This window comes from Anthonomus grandis, unplaced genomic scaffold, assembly GCF_022605725.1.
Source record: "Anthonomus grandis grandis unplaced genomic scaffold, icAntGran1.3 ctg00000470.1, whole genome shotgun sequence".
Lineage (NCBI taxonomy): Eukaryota > Metazoa > Arthropoda > Insecta > Coleoptera > Curculionidae > Anthonomus > Anthonomus grandis.
Window position 1 is genome coordinate 3,389 of NW_026088510.1, and position 8,998 is coordinate 12,386.

Here is an 8,998-nt window from a genome sequence, read left to right on the forward strand (position 1 = left end):
ATTGTCTTATTCATGCGTTCTACTTGACCATTACCTCGAGGAAGTCCAACAGCTGTTGTGAACAGCTTAATGCCTTTTCTATCGCAATATTCTTTAAATTCTCTTGAAGTGAAAGCAGTACCCGCATCAGTAATAATCCGTATGGGATTTCCAATAATTGAAAAAATTTCTTCCAATTTTCCAACTACATGTTTCGAAGACGTATCAGGGACTGGTTGGCAATATGTGTATTTTGAAAATCCATCAACTGCCACTAATAAGTATTTATTTCCATTTTTACTCTCAACAAATGGGCCTAGGTGGTCTAGATGAATTGTGTGGTGAGGTCTCGCATACTTGGGAATTGAGTGAAGATACCCAGGTTTTTTTCCACTTGAGTCTTTATGATATAAACATTGTAAACATGCACTTATATATTTTTTACAAACCTATTCATCTTTGGGAACAGTTAATCTGCTTCTTGACTTTTTTTGTTTTTGTTTACCAATTTTCCTATGGCTCTTGCACTCGTCACTTGATGTTGATGTCGATGAGGGCGACCGATGTCGCCTATCCTTTTTACTATTACGTCCCATTTTTTAATTTTGCACGAAACACCCTAAATTAGCCTTTTCTCAACACCTCCGGTTCTTTTCAACCACTTCTGATGTAGTCTGAGCGTTTAAGCGATGTAGGAATAAAGCCACAATCTCCCAATAACCATTATATTTACAAATATCCCAAACAATAACTTTGAATAAATAATAATTCTTAATTTATGCAAGTCTTATCACTTCGAGTCGAACCAATATATCTATTCCCTTTTGTTATCTCGCCCTGCGAAATATATTAAAGAATGTGACGATCGCCTGAGTTATTCCAAAAACATCCGATCAGGCGAGTCATGTCGTTGAATATTTTAAGGTTCAGAGGTGGGTTAGGAAGGGTAGTACGTCACTTGTAAACATATATGTTATTAAATAATATTTTTAGCTAAACGTGACCGATATTCGTGAGTCACATATCTAAAACAACCAATTATAAGAAATACAACACACATAGCAGGTAGTAACTATTCACTAGATAGAAGAAAGGATTTAATCGATTCCTTGAACTTCAATAGGTTCATATTCTTAAAGTTGTCATTTAGCGAGTTATAGATAGACGGAGCGATGTATGAGAAACTATTCTTAAAAAATGCGTGACGAAAACGAGGTATACTAAATCTATGACTGTATCTTAAGGCAACGTTGTGCGTATTATAGCGATATTCAAGTTTATCATTGAGATATTGGGGTGATGTGGAAAGAATTAGTCGGTATATAAAAATTGAATAGGCATATATATGCAATTTATCAACTTTAAGCCATTCTAGCTTAACCAGTTTTTCAGAAACATGATCGGACTTTCTTATTCCATAAACAAATCTACAACAAGTATTTTTAATTTTCTGCAATCTATTTTTAGTAAGTCAATCTAAAGACGCATAATAAACTAAATAGCAGTAATCGATGATGGACAAGACTTTGGCAGAGCTTTTTTCTTAACTTATGGTTAATTATGTGAATATTACTATATAGTAGTCTTAAAATCGCATAGCATCTTTTAGTAATAAAAGAGACATGTTGGCGGAAATTTAGGTTATTATCAACCATAAGCCCTAGATTTCTAGCATTGCTCACATATGGAAGCTTTTCAGAATTTATGTTTAGATTAGTAATGCTCTCTATCATTTCTTGGTGCTTTGGATAACAAAAAGTTAAAGCTAAGCATTTTGCATTAAGCACAAGGTTATTTCTCTTTGAATATTGATATATTTGTTCAAGATCTTTATTTATTCTATAAAAAGCCTCGGCAATGTATGAAAGGTCGATTGAATATCGCATTTGGGTATCATCAGCAAAACAATACATACTGCAATATATAATCCAACCAGAAATGTCTGAAGTGTATACCAAAAATAATAGCGGTCCAAGTATGGTTCCTTGTAGCACTCCAGAAGTAATGCGCACCAAATCTGACACCATATCCCCAATCACGACTCTCTGATACCGGTCACTCAAATAATTGATAAAAAACTTAATGCAAGTCGGATCAAAGCCATAGTTTGAGTAGCCTTAGGCTAGACTTCGCCTTTTTTTTTCCATTTGTAATATTTGTCAATCTAATGTTTTTTTTTTTGAATAAAAGACGATTATTATTATTATTATTATTATTATTATTATTATTATTCGAGCTTGGCACAAAGCAAATCATGATCCAGAGTGTCGAAAGCCTTCGAAAAATCCAAAAGAATTAAGACTCTAGCTTTGTTTACATCGCGAGACTTATAAATATCGTCTATTACATTTAATAATACGGACGTTGTACTATCCTTTTCGAAAGCCTGACTGCAGAGGACTTAGAATATTTTTGGAGGCATATTCATAAAGCTGAATGTATACTACCCTTTCAAGTATTTTAGAAATTGTAGCAAATATACTAATGGGTCTTAAATTCGAATATGCTTTGGGATTATTGATCTTAGGTAAAAGAGGTTTATGCGAGATTTTCCACAATTCTGGAAAGTAACCACTTTCTAAACAACAGTTAATAATATGGGTTATATACTTATATTTAGCAGGAAGACAGTATTTAAGCATTTTTGCGTTTATGTTATCACAACCAACAGCGTTACTTTTAAGATTGCTGACTATTTCAACAATTTCGTCAAACGACGTAAGTTGAAAGTGAAAAGTACAATTTTCATTTAATTTATTAGTCATAAAAAATGAGGCATGCATACAGTTTTTAGAGTTACTAAAGACTGAGGAGAAATATTAATTTATATCATTAGGTTTTTTTAAATTGATAGGATTTCATTTTTATCTTTAATTTAAATATCCATACTTTTAAGAGTTTTCCAAAACTGTTTTATATCTTTGTTAGTCTCACAATATTCTAAAAATGCATGTTTTCACGCCTTAATAGCGATACAACTGCATTACGTAGTTGTTTGTATGTGTTAAAGTCAATTAGATTTTTATCCTTTTTATATTTTTTTAGAAATTTGTCTCTATCTTTCATAACTGCCTTTATTGTATCCATTAACCAAGGACAACTCTTTTTTGTAATTCTTGAGGTCCTAAGGGTAGGTGCCGATCAAATAATTTGAATATTTTATAGTTTAAATAATTGATTTTTTGTTCGATATCAGGCATATAGAATATCCGATCCCAACACACTCTTCCTAGATCCTCAGAAAAAAGATCACCATTAAATGCAAAATCGCGATAAGCTACCACCTTGGGCGGATGCTTTTGCAGCCCGTAGGCAAACGTGGTGTAGATAGCCCTATGATCCGACATTAGGTCAGCTAAAAGTATTCCAGAAGAAGTTACATAATCAAAGTTATTTGTGTAGATCACGTCTATAATTTTTTCTGTGTTAGTAGTGATTCTTGTGGGTTTGTCGCTAGTTTGTCTAAAATCGTAAGATATAAAATAGTCATAAAAAATATTTGTTACATTGTGGTCAATATTGCTATCGTCAAGAAAAACTACTGGACCACATAGAGTAGTAACATATGACAATAGACTATCCCAGTATTCCACACACACCTTCAGGTTTTCCGAAGGCACCCTATTTAATAAGAAATCCCATTATTATATTATTAAATTGCAATAATCAAATCGTATTCTGAGGGATATTTTCCAAGAATCCTTATAATCGCTTTGGTTAAGTCTCTTCATAAGAGTGGAACAGAAATAGACGTTATAAAATACCGACCTATATCCTTGTTAAATACAATAGGTTAAATATTTGAAAAGTCTATAAAAACACGATTACTAAAATTCCTGGCTAAGTATAATAATATGGCTTTAAAGAAGGAATGTCAACGGAGGATGCCTTGGCCGCTTTATTCCTCACTGGATAGGAGTGAAAAATTATTGTGCGTGATTTTGGACTTGGCTAAGACATTTGATACTGTTGACCACATTATCCTGGTGGAAATCTTGGAAATGAACGGGGACGGCCTTGGCACGGTCACAAAGTTATTAGTCTGATAGGTACCAACAGATGGATGGATATTGACGGCACTGTCAGCTCTAATAGGCAAGTAAATATTGGAGTATCTCGGAGTATTATTTTGAAGCCTATTTTATTAATCTCTATTTTATCTTATATTTTTAATTTACAATCATCTGAAGAAATTACGTGTTTCGCTGATGACTCCGACATAATATATAAAAGTCTCCTGAAATAGTCTTAAAAATAAAGCAGAATCTGATTTGATCAAATGTTCAAGTGGTTTATTAATTAAAAACTAACAATTAATTTTGAGAAAAGGTACTTCATGCCATTTAAATGTTATACCGCATTGCGTATTTTTAATGTATTAAATGTTTATCTTCCAGATAAACAAATCAAAATTAAATCTACTAGAAAAATCAAAATATTTAGGTGTGGTTTTTGAGCTACATTTAGAATGGAACAACCATATTGCGCATGTAATTAATAAGTTAAGATCATTTACTGGTAAGCTTAAGGAATTAAAAAAATATTTTGTTTCTTCATATTTATAATTATTATACATGGCACTAGTGCTGCCACATCTATATGTGTTATAATATATGTGATGGGTGGTGCTTTGAAGACCATTAGAAGCAGTTCAGTGGTGGTGAAGTATAATTTCTAGGAAAAACATATATTTTTTTCCAATGCTCTTCATCAAGAGAGTGGTATGTTGGACCCTAGGCAATTATTTTTGCTGTCTGTTATAATTCGACAATTTAGAAAGCGATATACACTAAGCAGGATATCTCATTAAATTCATATAATACGCGTTTTAAGAAAGTCAAAACTTCCTTGAAGGAACGCTGTAAACTATATTAGTCTCAATGCTCATTCCTAGCTTTCCTTTAACACTTATACATTTAATACATCAATTTAAAAATAAAGTTTAAATATAAATAGAAAATAGAATGGATATTAAGTAACTCCAGAAAATGTATAGGAGACATAATATTATGATTACAAAAATAAGTAAAAACACTTTAAGTTTATAAATCAAATTATATCTCTCAAAATTTTTAATCATCTCCCATGTAGAATAAAGAGAGCTAAGATTTTTCCAACTTTTAAGAAAGCTCCTAGGACCATGTTAGCTGACTGTCCTTTTTACTCGTTGACAGTTTAACTGTAGATTTATTAACTAAATTGAGTTAAATTTGTTTCCTTTCATATCTTTGTAATTTTATACTATTTTTATAAGCATTGTAATTTTTTATTGACAATTCCTATATTTAATTTGATTTGATTGGAAATCATAATTATTTTTATTACAAGAAACCTATAACTTGATTATAGTTGGATATTGGTTAAGATTGAACATTTTCTTTCTCAATTATCTTATTTTGACTATATTCCTATTTTGGCTATACATCACAGACAGGCTGGACTTTTAACCCCGAATGTGATAGAACTGTTTCAGTAGAACTTTATCAATAATCAGTGATTTAAAGTGTTCAGTTAGATAAATTGGAGTGAGCCATGCAAGCATCCTTCACGCGGTAACCCTGTTAAAACTGAACTCCGCGGCGCTAGACTGATAATCTCCCCAGTGGTGGCACTTGCTGCTGTCGGACTAAGAACGCACCTTACTTCTATTATGCTTGAGTGTGATTCCGCTCTTTCTAATTTCTGCTTTTTGCTATCAGTCAATCTGACCATATTTCTGGATTTTCCTTCTACAACACTGCCATATTATTCTTTCCTCTCTCAGGGTGGGGGGCTTCTGGGGTACTGCGCTTAAGACAAGGTGGAAGCTATCGTGCCGAGGTCTGCATGCACCTGAGTCTTTAAATCACGTGTCTCAAACGATACCTACAAAAAACCGGACTGACAAGCGTCTGCGCTCTGAAGGAGGCAACCCAGGACAGAAGACAAAACATCCCAGGGAGTCTCGCATGGGTCGTATAGGGCAGTCGCCCCGGGACGCAAGTTGGGCTAATCCACTCAAAAAAAAGTGGGCAAGAAACCAATATACCTTAAGGTAGGCATACAGCTTCAGAATCGCCTACATCACCAGAAACAGATACAGATACATTTTCGGAAAGTGATATATCGGGCACTCCTATACAACGGAGAACTAAAAAAGAAAAAGTATCAACAGAATTTGAGGAATCCAAAAAACTAAATGAATAATTAAATAATCTTAATTAATCTTATAAATGAATAATCTTCGTACTTCCAAAAATGAAGTAGAGGTTTTAGCAAAAAGTTAGGCATTAGAATTCATGCAGCTCTCATCAGATCAGCAAATTTATGCTAAAAAAGCGATAAATGATGTTTTATACGAAGGACGCTTAGGAACATTACATCAGTTGTTATAATTGAAAATCATTCTCCTCTCCAAAACCAATACAGGTAATTGAATAAACTACACAACTAAAATATACAGTAATAGGAGAATTACTAAATGACCCACATATCAATAAGAATTTGGCACACTTGCTTCAACGTTTAAACATTTTATTTATGTTTATTTTAGTTCCTGTTTATGTTATTTTATGTATTATTATTTTAAGTAATAATTTAGTACCTTTATAAATTTCTTCAAAACCTTTAGGATTGTTTCATAAGTGATGATGATGATACATACTTGATGACACATTTCCACGTGTTTGAGCAGCAATCGCTGTATTAAATTATAAAATTGAAACAAAAAAAAAAACAAATTTTAAACTCTCAAATGTTAGTCCAGATACAAGATGCTTTAAAGTAGCAAATAATCTCTACTTGGGAGATATCGCTTCTCTCAATATTGTGTCTTCTCTTTGTATATATGGTCTTACTAAATCCAATAATTCAAAAGTGGTGAAATCCATTTGTGAGTAATTTTTATAGTCTAAAAACTCCCTTGAAGTTTTTTAAGGAGGTTTGCGTGACTAAAGAGATCTGTTTTTTAACCACTCTTTCTTCCAAACCCTCTGCTTAAGTTATCTTTTATTAACCCCAAGATCAGAGGTCACAGCCATTATTATAGCTAAACAGCCTGCGTCATTAAACGGCATGTTTCGGTACACGACTGCTTAACACTGGCGTCGTAATATGTATAGTGCGTGAAGCACCTTGTTTGTACAAGCAACGTTGTGCAACCTCCGTTTGCGCAACTTGTTCGCAGGTGTGTGAGGCCTCTAACATCGAAAGGACACAATCACGCAAAATGGCAGCCACCTACTAATAGTCATTTATTTTTCAAGTTCGTGCGCTCAGGTATATTTATTAAATTTATTACATATTTCTTGACAGAAGTCAAGTTTGGTGGGATTATTTTTTTGGGTACACTCTATAACTTGGTTGCACGAACTTATTAAATATATCTGGATCAACTTTACTTTATATAATCTCTTTATATAATCTTAACTTTATATAATCCCTTATCTATGATCTGGACTGCCAATTCAATGAAAAGAAAATGACCACTAGTAGGGGGCCGCCATTTTCCGTGATTGTGTCCTTTCGATGTTGGTCACTCTGACAAATTTCAGTTGTGCCAATTGTTGGGAAACAAAACAATTAAAGTTTTTGAGAGGTTAAGTTTACAAATACAAAATAGAAAGTTGCATTTAGTTAAGAATTTAATACAATTGCTTTAATTTTGCGATTTTTCTTGTACTTCTTTAAGAATTTCGTTAAAATTTATGAAAGTAATCCTCACCTAAAATGAGACAAATTTTCAATTAACTTGCGACAGACGCATGCACTTTAAAATATTTGTTTTAATATTCTAATAATCTTAAATCTTATAAATCTAAACTTAAACCTGATAAATCCTAATACTATACAAATGATGATCTTCATTTAAATTTTTGCTTGTATTTACTAAAAAAATTTGAATAGAAACACTTATTTTATTTCTATTTTTAATATTACGACTTTTACTTTCCTTCTATGCAGTGTTTTCACATTAATAAGTAAAACCATCTATAAAAATCAAAATATATATGACTTTGTGAGGGTTTGTAATTAGCAAGGGTTTATATAGTAAAAATAAACAAGTTTATATATTATTCTATCATAAACATACAGATAATTCACAATAATTCAGTTTTGTGTGTGAGTGAACCAAATACGTTTAAATAAGGCTGGTGATACATTATCCACGTATTAAATAAGGACGAAGCTATATCGGTTGTTGCAGATGATATAAACAATCGCCAAAAACTAGGCAATCCGCAATACACACACGTCAAACGTCAACGTCATTACCATTATTTAATATATTTTTTGTTGGCAACACTGAAAATGATCAGAGTGACCAACATCAAAAGGACACAACCACTATAAAAATGGCGGTCACCAGACAGTAGTCATTTTTGGGTATCGTGGCCATATGCATTAGCAGTCCAGGTGTATTTATTATATAAGTTCGTGCTTGGTTGCTTTTAGGTATATTACGTAAAGTCAGTGAAAAGTCACGAAACAGTAGATGGAGGAAGTTGGTTTATTTGATTTTTTTTGTTGCTTCTTTGATTTTTGCAATTTTGTCATCTTCTTTTTATTGTAACTAACATAAGCGTATATTTACAAATAATTTTTAACATACCACGGTAAATACGGTAGTTATGTGCGTTACTTTGGTTTTATAATGCGAAAATATGAATATTTGTTGCAGTTAGAAAGCAGTGATCCAGATATTGCCTTGCGATATAAGGATAAAATAAGGGTGCTAGCCTGTGTTGACCCTTTTGCCCTAGAGAAGCAACAACAAACATGAAAGATTTTCCAAAAGTAACGGCGTTTGATATTATTTCTTATCTTGTGCTGACCCGCAGGTTCTATACAAATGACCAGATAAATCAACTCAAATTGTTCTGTAAGAAAAGTTTGAGATTTCACCATTGTTACTGGAAAGGTAAACATAAAAATACTTCTATATATTTTTATTTGTCGTTATCTTTAAATAAGCAATAGCTAAAACAGTGAAAAAAATTCTTTTATTTTGATTTTATTTATAGCAAAAAACCATTTTACT